This window comes from Anas platyrhynchos, chromosome 22 (assembly GCF_047663525.1).
Source record: "Anas platyrhynchos isolate ZD024472 breed Pekin duck chromosome 22, IASCAAS_PekinDuck_T2T, whole genome shotgun sequence".
NCBI classification, from domain to species: Eukaryota; Metazoa; Chordata; class Aves; order Anseriformes; family Anatidae; genus Anas; species Anas platyrhynchos.
In genome coordinates, this window is record NC_092608.1 from 4,776,337 (window position 1) to 4,789,824 (window position 13,488).

Here is a 13,488-nt window from a genome sequence, read left to right on the forward strand (position 1 = left end):
AAACACCAGGTATTTTATGGGACACAAACAGAGCGCAAACATACACAATTAAAAAAATGGGATTGGTAAATATTTAAATTAATCAGAGCTGGCATCTGTGCAGCCTCCCCTCCCAGAGAGGGAGATGTTTGCAGCTTTGAAAAAAAAAAAAAAAGAAAAAAAAAAAGAAAAGCTAATAACATGACCTTTTCCTTCGTGTTTGTGAGCTCGCTGCAGCTCGGTGGGTTGAAGCCGTGCGGGCACCTCCCAGCACCAAGTCCAGCGAGCGGCCGGGGCTGCCTCCCGCCGGCACCGGGGGTTTGGGGCAGCTCCGGGCACGGGGACCGAGCTCCAGGGGAGTTGCTCCAAGCTGTCTGCCCGTCTCACCCCGTAATGCATGGGTTTCGTTGCTTTTTTTTTTTGTTGTTGTTGTTGTGTTGTTTTATTTTTTTTTTCTCTCCTCCTTTTCAGTTTAATTGTTGGAGGAGTTTATGAAGCTGTTTGCCAAAACACAATCGACTCCAGGGAGCCAGCTTACACAAAAAGGGTGTGCCGCCAGGGCCAGGCCGGGCAGCCATGGAAACCACCACCTCTTTGCATTCGCCCAGGTGAAGCCAACGCTCTGTGGACGGCTTCTGAAAGCCGCAGGGACCCGCGAGGAAGCCGAACACCTCCCTGCAAGCGTGTGTTGAGCGCTCACGCCGGCCCCTGCCACCTGCCCCGAGCCCCCAGAAGCAGGGCTGAAGGCTGGCGCTCCCCTGATGCCGTCCGTGCTCCAAGCACCATGAAGCACCCAAAAAATGCACGAGGTGCCTCGCTCGTGCTCCTCCACGCTGGGGGCACCCGAGCAGAGCCACCTGTGTGCAAATAAAGGCAGGCAGCAGCAGGGTGTGGGGCTGGTGTGTGCCTCCCCGAGCCCCAGGACCCCGGGTCTGGCTGCAGGCGCGTGGCCGGGGGGGTTTTGCCTTTTGGAAGTGGGTGGCCAAGAGGGACCCTGGCTGCGTCCTTCTCAGTCTTCAAGAAGGAACCGGAGTTTTTGGGAAGCACTGGCCACCAGCAGCCACCAGCAGCCACCCCAGAGCACAGGAGGGTGTTTAACGCCGTCCGGCTCATTTGAGTGCCTGCTCCAGGACACCCCTGCTACCGCAGGAGGAGGTGACATCAATTTACTGCCCACTTTGTGCTGCAGAAAGAGTGCCCAGGATTTAACGGCACCTCGGGCTGTGGGACTGCAGCCTCCCCGCTGGGATGCAGGGGAGCAGAGGGTGCAGCCTGGCTCCTGCAGAGCAGCACAGGGCATCGTGCGGCACACAGCACGACCTGGAAACGCTGACCTGGCTCTGAGAGCACCCACAGGAACAAATTTCCAGAACCGCCCTCAAAAATCAGCACCGAGCAGAGCCAGCGAGGAGCCCGACCTCCCCTGCTCTGCTCTGCCTTCGCTCAGACGCATGACGGGGATGATTCGATCCCGGTGCTCTGAGGCCATCCCAGAGAGCCATCTGCGGACAGAGGCACCCGATACGCATCTGCCACAAAATGGCCTCAGCACGCAGCCCTGCTCCAGCCCAATTCCCTCAACACCGCGGCAGCTCAGCAGGTACCAGCAGCGCCCGACCACGCAGGAGCGCACTGGGGAGCCTGGCACAGGCAGGGGGCAGTTAGGTGGGCACCAACCTTTCTTTTGGTTCAGGGACAGAGGGCACGCTCTGGCAGCCCATCACTGCACGTATTTACACCTGGATTTGTCTCCAGAAGCAGTGAGATGGCCTTCTTCTATCCACAGCCCCTCCGTTTGCCAGGTGCTGCCAGCCAGACCCCACCAGTGCCATCTAAGGCTCAACCTGGCAGCTCCCCAGCCACCTCTCAGCCAAGGCAGGCTCTGGTCACCAAGGCCAGGCTGTCCCCAACCACCGAGGCCGGGCTGTCCCCGCTCACAGCCCCATCAGACCCCACAGAGCCGTGGGGAGACCCCAGCAGGGCCACGAGGCGGGCGAGTGCCGGTAAGGCTCGGTGCGTCAGCCTTTCTGGCATCGACCTCCCAAACTCATTCAAATATTTCCTTTTTTTTTTTTTTTTTTTTTTAATTTAATGTTCCCTATAATTCATCTGTCCCAAAAGATAATCAATAGAGGCCGTAATGAAAATTTGAGCCATATTTTATGATCCGCTGCAGGAGAAAGGGCCACATCAGCAGGACTAGCCTTGGCTCCCAGCATCACTCCTGCACCCGCCCGCTCGCTGGCCGGGTTCCCCACCTCGCCTGGCTGTGGTGCCTGACGGGGGCACCCCTGGGAGAAGCTCGCGCCCTCCCCTCTGACTGCAAGAGGCCAGATCTGCAGAGAAAACGTGTACGTGTGTAGGGGAGGGAGTGCGCAAAGGGCCCCGACCCAGCCACCTCGGGGAACCTCACCGACATCCCTCAATTTCTCAGCTCTGAAACAAATCCTGCAGCCCTCCACCATGCCCTGGGAGGAACGGGATGATCGCGTCGCAGGATCTGAGGGTTTTTTTCTGCCCTTCACAGGTGTTCCCTAAACCTCAGCACTGCCCTTCAAGCAGGCTGGGCTCTGCGCTCCTCTCCTCCCAAGGGACCCATCCCCAGCATCACGAGGGTGGTCGCTCATGGGGTAGGAGAGGCGCCTGCTGTGCAGGGCTCCTCTGCTGAGCAAAGCCCAAAGGAGCACTTCTGGGCTCCCCAGTTCACGCCCCGTGCTGCTGTGGGGTTTTCACTCCACGTCATAAATCCCACAGCACCTCCACCTATTCCCCCGGCACACAACCGGCAGGTTTCTTCTTCCTGTGCTTGGACACGGAGGCAGGCAGTGCTGAAATGAAGGCGAAAGCCCCGTCCTGTTCCCGGAACCCCTCTGCACCACGGATTCCCAGCAGCGGCCCCGTCCTCCCTCCGAGGGCTGCAGCATATTTCACTGCCCGAAGCTGCCGCGTCCGCAGGGAGCCGGAGGTAACAAAACCGTCTTGGATTTGGCCGAAGGAAAAAAATATCAGAAGCGAAAGGCCAGAGAGAGGAATTTATAACAGCAGCTAAGGCAGCAAAATTACAAGTGCCTGACCAGGAGCTGCCCTCCCGCTCAGCGTGTCACGTCGTGCAGCTTCCCGTGTGTCTCGGGGGGCAGGATGCTGCAGGGAGCGCAGCCAGGAGCCGCTGCTTTGCTGTGCACAGAGCAGCAGCAGCCCCCCAGCAGCACTCAGCCGCCAGGCACAGGCTGGAGGCCAGGAAGGCTCTGCTCAGCATCTGGGCAGGAGGATCACACCGCTCCAGAGCACTGCCTTCCCTCTACCAAACCCTTTTTGGTGACACCGGGCAGGTTTACTGCTGGCACTGCCTCCCCAGGGAAGCCAGAAAATGTTCCCACCCCTTGTGGAAGATACGGGCTGGCAGCCTGAATCCCCACAACCACTGGTCATTTCCACCTCTCCTTTCTCTTGGAAGCCTCGGCATAAACCATCTTTGTTTAAAAACATACACCAGGGCATTCAAATTAACTGTTGCTCCCAATACGTAAATAACGCGTCCGAATTTGCAAGGTGCATGATGAGCTGCGAACCCATGGGACACGGGTGAGCAGCCCCATGCTTTAACACCATACAGGGGAGGGGACTGCGACCCCAGGGCAGGGCTGGGGACAGCAGTGCTCTCCCTCTGCAGCTCAGTGCAGCCACCCTCAGCCCCCTCCTGCTGCACCCCGCTGCCCGCACCGAGCTGCCCACCTGCCCGCCAGGGAAGCGCGCGGGGACGCACCGCGCCTGGCGCAGTCTCCAACTTGCCCCAGATTTGAACCGGTGACCCTTACTAATATCATCCAGCGCCTTGATATCCTCGGGGAGCAATCAGCACGTTTTATTAACCCGGCCAATTTCAGAAGTGCACACGCAGTGTTCTGGTTCCCCGGGACAATTACATGCCATGGGTCCAGCTCCCGCAGACGCCCGTGCAGGAGCGACCCCCAGCATGGCACTGAGCAAGGCCGGCTCCCTCGGAGCACAGAGCACACCCCGTGCCTGCAGACATGGCTTGCAGCAGGAATATTCCAGCCCAGCAGAAAGCCTCAGAGATCCCCACAACCAAATCCATTTTTTAAGATGACATGTTTCCACCTATTGGTCCCCGGAGTGAACTAATTGCTTTTGCTAGTTTTAAAAGCCAGAATTATTTCACTAGGAAAAAAAAAAAAAAGAAAGGAGTAAGTGCATGGGAACTCGGAGATTTCTGATGTGAAATCGCCACGCCTGCAGACAGAGCTGCTGCTCATGATTCCAGCTTTATGGCACACCACGCCACCAGGGAACCCTTCACCTCCTGGTGAAGTGGGGAAAAGAAGGAGTTAAAGTAACCTGAGCGAACTCAAGGAGCCATTTAGCCAGAGCTAGGAGATAAGATTTCTGCCTGGGCTCTAACCACTAGGTTATCCCCTGCTTTGCTAAATAAAATTCTCAGTCTAAGGGGAGATTACTATTTACACTTGAAGACCATTTCTCCAGCTTATTTTGTTGTGCTCCCCCCAGCTCCATTTTATAAACTTATTTTTTGACAGCCCACAAGAGCGAAGCTGCTCAGCAGGGCATCAGTCCAGGACAGGGCTTCGGCTCCTCTCTGGTTCAGAGAGAAGAATCGCCCAAGCCACAGGCAGCAAGGACCCAAATGTTCTTTGCCATGCTGAGAAGGGAAGGCGGTCTCGTCTCCCACCCCTGCCAACAAGCGCCCACAGGTTCAGACATCCCAAGACAGAACTGCCCCCTTCCAGACCTGCCTGCTCTGGCACGTGGGCTGCACTGGGAACCGCAGCCCAGAACACGCTGCCATACAAACATGCAAATTACACAGAGCAACAGAGTCCAAAAAAAAAAAAAAGATCCCAGAAAAAAAATAAAAGTAGAGGCACAAATTTCACAGGGACTGTAAGAGGAACGAAGCGTGTGCCCTGCCAGAAACCTGCACTTACCTGCACCAAGAAGCAAGACACATTTTGGGCGCAAAAGCACACCCCAGACATGTGCACCACATCACTCCTGTGAAAACCAGTCCTCAGTGGTGAGCATAAACCAAATGGGAAGCAAGAAAAACCTAAACACAGCACCACTTCTGGGGAAAAGCAGCCACTGTTTGCTGGTAAAGCATTAACTTTGCCTCCTTTCCCCAGCTCTGAAGGAATTGCTTTTTATTTTGATGAGGCTCAGCTGTCTTTCAAATGAACCACAGCTGAAGGTGACCACTGCTAATTTTTTTTTTATCATCATTTTACGAACATGTTGACCTTAATTCACAAATGCTCTGCAGAGTGAATTTCCTTACATTTTAGTTTTCTTACTTGAACATTTCAGAGACGTGGATTTTTAAAGATGAGGAGGAGAAATTACCTCATACAAACTTGTACTGGTTTAAAGCCCAGCAACCTCTTAACTTTATTTTTTTTTTCTTATTTTTTATTTTGTAGAAATTTGTTACTAATCAATTTACACTGAGCCAAAATAATTACTTCCATGCAGGCTATCAGTTTAACCACCGTATCTCAAACTGCTGTAAATGCTTTGCATGTAAAAGGCTTCAGATTATATAATACAAAGACGTCTTCCACCTTCTCCCCTTTCTCAGCATACATGCTCCGGATTTAATTTGGGCATTTATGCACTGGACAGTGGGGAGAAGTCAGTGTGACTCGTGCACTCGGAGGTCTCTGCTGTCGTGTTTACACTGCAAACGAAGTTTGGAGAACTTGTTTGAAGTAAGCACTTTCTCCGCCAGCTCACTGTTTAATGGATGTTTTCCTTTCGAGATTTTTATTTATCAAGATCCCCCCCCTTTGTTTTCCAAAACGCAGGCTTTATGGAGGAAACATTCAGCCCTCAAATCACCATCTCCAGGCAAAGTGAGGCTGCTGAAGACGTTACCCGCTCGTTGCGCACACACCTCTACACGGAGATTCTTAATCTTCACCCACCCAAGATTAAGACAACTCAAATTATGAAATCGATACCAATACAAACAGCAACATCTATTACAGCTTCAATGTTTTCACTGTATTTTTTTCCGAACTATTAAAGCGGTATGATTTTAATGTGACTGTTGTTGTTTAAGCAGTACAAATTCCCAGTTGTTTGATGCTGTGAGTACTTATGCAAATGCCCCACTTTCCTTATACAAACCCGTCCTTTGACTCCTCGTGTGAGTAAAGAAAATATTTGAGTGTTTGCAAGATGAGGATCCATTTATATTTAAGGCTCCATTACTGATCAGGAGGCAGAGTGTCCTTAAGGTGGATATAAATTATAGTTATACTAATTTTAGGGCCCTTAGTCTCTGTCCTAGTGATGTAGCAGAAGAGCTTTTGAATAAAGGAGATTCTTCTCTCACAGCAGTTTCAGTTCTTTTCTTTCATTAGCCAGGACCTATCCTATATATATATATCTATGTTTCCTCTCTATATGCATGTCTGAATACCTCTTTGAGGTTTAACGCTCCTGCACCTAAGATTCAAACATAACAAATCAAAAATCATTTTGCAAGCAACTACAACAGGCATTTCCAGAAGTTACATCACATAACAAGTCATGCAATTAAACTTTAATGAAAAAATAAAAACAAAAACACCGAGAAGCCCCTAGTGCTTGCTTTGTCTTTTAAACAATCCATCATAAAAATGCAGAATGTTAAAATGGAAGCACCTCTGACTAAAGCTGTGCCGTAAACAATTTTTTCCTAATGAATTCCACCTCTTTACTCCACTGAATCAGCAGAGCCGGATGGAATTTCTCTCCCCTCTTCCTTCTCTCACTAGAAAAAGGATGTGGTGCTGATAAAACTAGTAACCCATGAAGATCACTTCCCCGAGGTGAGATGCCTCCTGCTCTCAGGGGGCCGCAGGCTCACGGCTCCCTCCTCCCCGCGCCGCGGTGCCGCTCTCCCAGCCGGCCCCTGGGAAGCAGCGGGACCTTCGGTGCCATAACGGCTGAGCTGGGGCACGCAGGAGGTCTGATGGCAACTCGAAATGCTCGTGCATGTGCACATTTCTCTTTGGCAAAAAAAAGTACAGACCCAGTTCTTCCAAATTTCTGAGCACCTGCAGCTTTGGAAGGCTTCAGCTGGAGCCCAAGGGCCAGACACCTCTCCAAGATGGGTGCCTCAACCTGCACGCTCTGCTCCTCTTTTTCAGCTTCACCTCCTGCTTCTATTTTTCCACACCTGTAAATGATATCCCCTTAAAATCAAACCTTTTATTTCATGTACGGGGAGGTGGTATCATTCGATGAAAGGTAACTGTAGTTTACAGAAGGACAAGAGAACGGAAGGGGTTGTCATTTCCAAAATAATGTTAGGGAAGGAAAAAAGGAAACAGAAGACGGGTCACAGTTGGACATGGAAACCACTGAGGCCCAGGACTAGAAGAGACACAGGCACACGAGCAGATCCCCTGCCTCTGGCTCATCCATGGCTGCAGGAGAGGACTCGGAGCAGCAGAGAGGAGAGGGAAATTCTACCTGGCACAAAGCAGGACAACTCTTCTTGCATCTGTCACACATTCTTTCCTAATGTTTGCATTTTTGTGTTTTCTAAAGTGCGCAACAGAACCAGATATGAAATTAAGATGAGCTTTAGAATATTTGATGTAATTTATTTCTCACCATTTATTTTTCCCATTTTCCTCTCTTGGACAGTAACATAACCAGCGTGACTTTTTGGTTTTCTTGAACTAGCCCCCAACCCACTGTATCAGACTCTAGATACTGCAGAGACAGCATGAAATAATTTAAAAATGAAAGTAAGCAAAATGCACAATGCAAAACTTTCCTGGTCACATTTTTGTCTTTGAGATTTTTTTCCCTGTTTGTATAAAAAGGAGAGTTTGTTCGAATCAGTAACATTATTCCTTCCCCCACCTGCTAGCGGGGATTTCGGTTTCTAACCACGGCTGTTTCCTTAATATACAAAATAAAATGATTTTCAATGAAACCTACATTTGGATAGTTGTGTTGTTTTTCTTTCTTTTTACAGCTCACTGTATTGTGTTATGAAATCAAACATCTGTCCCTGTGAAAGGAGTCTTATCTCAGGCTCACAAAGCACCTCTCCTCCCAGCAGCTCCAGGTGGGGAAGGCAGCGCGGCCGCGGGGCGCAGCCGGGAGTACGGGGACAATTCCCACTGCCCAGGGAATTTCCCACTCCTGTGCAAGGAGACAGCTCGTCCTCACAGGCACCAGCTGAGGGACGCTCATAAATTACAGCATTGAAGAAAGAAAGTCTGAAATCTCCTGCAGAGAACTGGCGGTGCCACCCAACTCCTTCAAGGTGTGGGGCAAAATGCAGGGGCCTCTCCTACGGGCAAGGAACACTTGAGGCCCTGGAATTAGCACCAATTTTCCTGGGCAGGCAGTCAGGCCCTTCATCCCCAAAAGTGTCCAAAGGAAGAGCTGCAGGAAAGCCAGAAGCCACCCCTTGGTTTTTAAGACAAATGAGAAGCAGCCCGGGGTAGATGCAATGTGCTGGTCACCAGCGGATGAGGACACCCAGGCTCTGACCACGTCCCCACCACGTCCCTCAGCACAAGACAACACCAGCACGAAGCCAAGCACAGCAAAAGGCTCCAAAAGCTGGCTTTTAACATGGTTTTGATGAAGGAACTGGATCTGGCAAAGCCTCACTGTGCACGTTTGCCACTATGGAAAGGCTGCGGTCCCCTCCTGCTTCTTCCCAGCTCACCACGGCGCTCCTGCCTCCCCACACAACGCAAGGTTTTGGGGTTTCCCTTCCATGAAAGCACTGCTTCTCCCAACGTGAGCCTGCCAAAGGAAGCTGCAGGCTCGGGAAGGGTCCAAGAGGTTGCCCCGTAGTGTGAGCAGGGAAGAAGAGATCCCATCACACAGGAGCTGGGCTGGGCTGTGAAATCTGCGATCAGGCATCTGGAAAGCCATCTGAGAAAGCAGGCTCGGGAAGGCAGAGGGTGGCTGAACACCTCCTCCTCCCTGTCTGGCGAGCGCTCCCATCTCAGCACGCTCGGCCGCATCGTCCTGACCCCAGGTGTGAGATGGACGTGTGGGGAACAAGTGGATGAGGCCAGGAAGGAAGGAAGGGGGGTGCAAGGATGGGCTGGGAGGGCAGGACGAGGGAAAGGAGGCAGGCGAAGACCAGGAGGCAGGTGCCAGGTACAGCACTCTCTGTCTCTATTGGCAGGATCTCAAAATACTGCTGGAAGTCTCTTGGACCAGAGAGCAAGCCTGGGAGCTCCCAAAACCAAACTCTGGATGTGGGTGTGCAGTAAATGCTAAGTGTGCAGGGGGGCCGGGTGTCTTCCCCAGCAAAGCAGCGTCGTGCAGAGGCTGCACACAGCCACGGGACGGCTCTAACAACTCCAGCACACCTCTACAGTTATCCCAGCTCTCTACTTCCACGTTTCCACTCCTGAGCTTCCCGGTTTCCTTAGGATGGCCAGCGAGGAGCCCAGGGCAGCAGCCTGCCACCGACACAGAGCGAGAGAGCTCGGGGGCCTGGGGGTTCCCACGACTGCCTGCGCCAAGCCCTCCTGCCTGCCCCGAGCCAGGAAGAGCTGCACGGGGAGACCAAACCTGCCCTGCAAAGTCCCAAATCCAAGTCATGCAAATTCCAGCCTTCCTCCGAGCACTGATACCAACACAGGGCCTCTGACTTCATCAAACGGATGAAGGAAATGGGAAAAGGAGGGGGGGCCTTACTGCCTACACACACCCCACCTCGGGCAATAGAGGGGGTGTGAATAATGGAGCAGGTTCAGCAGCCAACAGCGTTCAGGGTCGAGTTAGTAATCCTCTTTTTCCATTTCCGCTTGCTATTTGATGTAATTATAGTTTTTGATTGAAATCCACCCGGAGTGTAACCCCTCTGCTTAATGTACTGCTTAAATCCTTGGGTACACAACCACGCTGCTCCCCAGACTCGCCTGGAATAGGAAACCATCTCAATGCCAAAAATAAGTCTTTGCTTTCTTTGGTAACGCCCTCGGTCTTGGCTCAGCCTCTGCTTCATCCACCAAAGAAGAAGGGCAGGGAGTGTGAGGGCTGCCTGATGCCACCCATGGGCTAGCGGCTTCATGATAGAAGTTGAGCCTTCAAGAGGGTTCACAAAGGTCTGGCACTTCGTTAAAGCGCTAGGAGAGGTTGCACAGTGGCAAGAACTCGGCCCCTGGAGCCTGGCCTCAATTTCCCAGTGGATTTGCTGCTCTCTGAACCACGAACACCAGCACGGCAAAGCTCTGTCCCGCCTTTGCGTGCAGTGGTTTCTCTCCTGAAAGGCTTCTTGAGGCTAGAATCATGAATAGATGATGTTCCTGATCCGAAGGAAAGCCGGGAGATCTGCCTGGCTGCACGATCAGATAGACGGAGCTGGTTTTTCCTCCCCAGCTCCCTCCGTACCACCTGGCCAGGAACGCAGCAGCGAGGCCAGCAGCCAGGCACCATGAGAGTGCCTCGGCGATCACAACCCAGGAGCAGCCCACAGCAGTGTGACCGGGCTGGCAGCACGGTCACTGACACTTGTGGACAGAGACTGCCAGGGAAGAAGGAGTGCTTCAGGTACCCATTGGTCTGCTACCAGAAGGAAAAGGGTTCTTGGAGGGCTTCACACCAAAATCAGGAGCTCAGCCCTACAGGGTGGGCACACAACGCGTAGCGTTGCTCCAGAAAGGCAGCCCATGGAGTGAGGTGGAGCCAGAAGGTGCCCGGACAGTGACTGAAGGCATAATTTCACTCAAGAACCAGAAAAAAATCTTCTTTTCAGCCATGCAGGAGGAACATGGTTCCCCTGATGTTAGTGTTGCTTGAAGACGGAGCCACGTGTGCAGGTGAACACGGTCAGAAGTAACTGGCACGAGGAGAACGAAGCTCTCAAAATTACCTTGTGAGATTTTCCGATCCGTTGCAGGAGCTTGGAAGGGTCCAAGCGAGCTGCCAAGTAGATGCCTCCACACCTAGAGACGCCCGGCTCCCCGAGGCACGTGGCCAAGCAGCACGGGACCTTTGGAACCACACAGGGCCCCGAGTCCGTGTCTTTGCCCTTTACAGCATCATTTATAGCAAGGCTGAGCAGTGGCAAGACAGTGTGATGGGAAGAGCTGCGATAAACGACTTCACGGAGGTGAAAGGGACCAGAGCATGCGCACATCCCTCTCCATGGCACACCGGGGGAGTCCTGCCCGAAGGAGGTCACTGTGCTGGAGGAGCGGAGGCTCCGCTGCGGGCAGCGCCGTGACTCAGCGGTGAATCAGAGCCCGGCCGCCCATGGGCTGGGCTCCGGCACCCAGACGGCGGCAGCAGAGCAAGAAGGAAAGTACAGGCAGCGTGAGCACGGGGCTCCGGGAGCTCCAGCACAACCCACCCAAAGCCTCCGTGCTTCTGGGAGCTCTCCACCACCAAGAGCATCCGTGGGCCCTGGTCACCGCTGCCTCTTTCATCAGTAGGAGATGTGGAGATGTGCCAGGACGGGGCACAGTGCCCTGCTCTGCCCTTCCTGATGCTCACCACAGAGCTCAGTTTGCCCAGCAGCTCTCCCACTCGGCTCCAGCCCGTCCCCCCGGTGGTCCCAGGCCTTCCTTCTATCAGACATCTCCGTCTCTCTGAAATATTCAGATGATTTGGTTTTGTTCTCCTCTCCCCCACATCAAATCCTCCCCCTGCTTGTGGAAGCGGTGGATTTCACCCAGGCACAGGAGGCTAATTTACACCCTTCAGGGTTTAAAATAGCAGTGGCGTAAATGAAAAGTCCAATTTCTTCAAATTTGCATTGTAAAACCATCCTTCAACTTCCTTGAAATAAATTTTACTATTTTATTAGTGCAAACAAAATGGTAATAAAACACTAATACAGCGCCTTGTATCCAGGGGAAGAGCTAAAATTAACATAGACCGAGCAGTGTTTGCTATTACATTCAATTACCTTTTTACTTGAGATTTACATTCTCATCCCCTTAATCTCCATAGTGGTGGCTTTGAAATCGTTCCCCACAGTCATTCCTGCGTGTGGAATGGGCGGCAGGGAAGCCGCTCGCTCGCCACCACCGCTCCTGCTGCCAGCACCCCGCTGCCAGCCTCCTCCTCCTCCTCCTCCTCCTCCTCCTCCTCCTCCCCTGAGCCCCCCTGGGCAGCTCCCCCGGACCCCCCGAGCCCCCCGGCTGCGGACGCCTCAACTCCAGGCAAACCCAGCAGCAGCAGCAGCAGGAGCAGAGCCCGCGTTGCGGAGCTGCCTTTCATCTGGCACTGGCCCCCAGCTCTCCGCTCCAAGCCGCGGCGCAGACAAGTTTTATTCTCTCCATTGTGCAGAGACAAAAACTCAGGCGCGGGCTGAGGACCAGCCTGAGCGCGGTGGCTCCCAGCGTAAAGCTGCGGGAACGTTATTTTGTCGCTGAAACCTTCCAGCTCTCGCCTGGGACTCGACGAGGTCAGGCTGTGTGCTGGTGTTGCTCACTGGGACCGTGTCCCGCAGCCCAGGGGGCTCCGATCCACCTTTGGGAAGAGAGCAGCCCCAGCACTGCCGGGTGAAACTCGAGAGAACCCGTGCCGAAAAGGAAGGACGCCAAGGGTGCACCTCAAGGAAACTGCAGGGAATGCACCTCCCCAGTGCCAGGGGAACGCAGATTTGGATTTTGTTCGTCTATTATACTGAGCGCATCGCTGATTTTGGCCATCACCAGGAAAAGGGCAAGCCTCGGTAAGAGACCTGAGGGAAGCACAGCATCAGACAGCATTGCTCCAGCTCCATGCAGTGATGTTTGCTCTCTCTGTTCTTCCTTCTTGTGCACTCCGACTGCACCCCCCCTTACACACCGACCCCAAACACACAACCTCTCTTCGGAGAGCACAGCCAGCATCTGCCTCGCTGCTGATCCAACTTTATTCACTCATTTTGACGCAGCACATCATGGTGCCCACGTGAGGTCACAGATGAAGCAGCGCAACACCCTTCTTGCCTGGCCAAGGAGAGACCCTACAGCCTTTCACCCTGGGCTGCTCACAGCCCCACTATTCCCACAGACACCTCGTGGGCTCAGTGCCCCACAAAGCTCAGGGCCCTGCGTGGCCCGCAGGGTGCCAGCAGAAAGCACCAGCGAGCTGGCTGGAACCCCCTGCTGGAGCCCAGCCCCGCCAGAATCCATTTCGCCCCATAGAGCACGAGGTCACTCCGATTTCTAGTGCCTCTCGGGCAGCTGTTCCACGATTCCCAATTCTTCTTGTGAAAGAACGTCATTGTGGGCGATGCAGCAGAGGTTTCAGGCCAACAACAAGCTGCTCAGAGAGTTTTCCTGTGGCTGGGTCTATTTCCTACCACTTGCTGGTACAGGAGTCCTCTTGGCAGGATCCCTGACAGCTGCCTCCCAAGTCCTCCTCCTTCTCTCACCAACAAACCCTTCTGGTTTCTGTTTTTCAAACCACGACTTGCATCCTCTGAACTGTTCCTCTGCCTCTCCCGAACAGCGTGGTCCTTCATCCTTCCTTCCATCCTTCAGGATGGCCAGAGGGGAAGGATCT

General features: G+C 53.2%; 1 protein-coding gene and 1 long non-coding RNA gene across 4 annotated transcripts in view; one reads left to right on the forward strand and one right to left on the reverse strand.

Moving 5' to 3' along the window:
• CASZ1 (castor zinc finger 1) overlaps nt 1-13,488 on the reverse strand; it is a 171,605-nt gene that overhangs the window by 145,687 nt on the left and 12,430 nt on the right. The gene's annotated exons all lie outside the window — the stretch shown is intronic.
• Nucleotides 4,551-6,135, forward strand: LOC110353038 (uncharacterized). The gene is made up of 2 exons (XR_002402965.4): nt 4,551-5,723; nt 5,820-6,135. It is a non-coding gene; the product is annotated as an uncharacterized lncRNA (long non-coding RNA).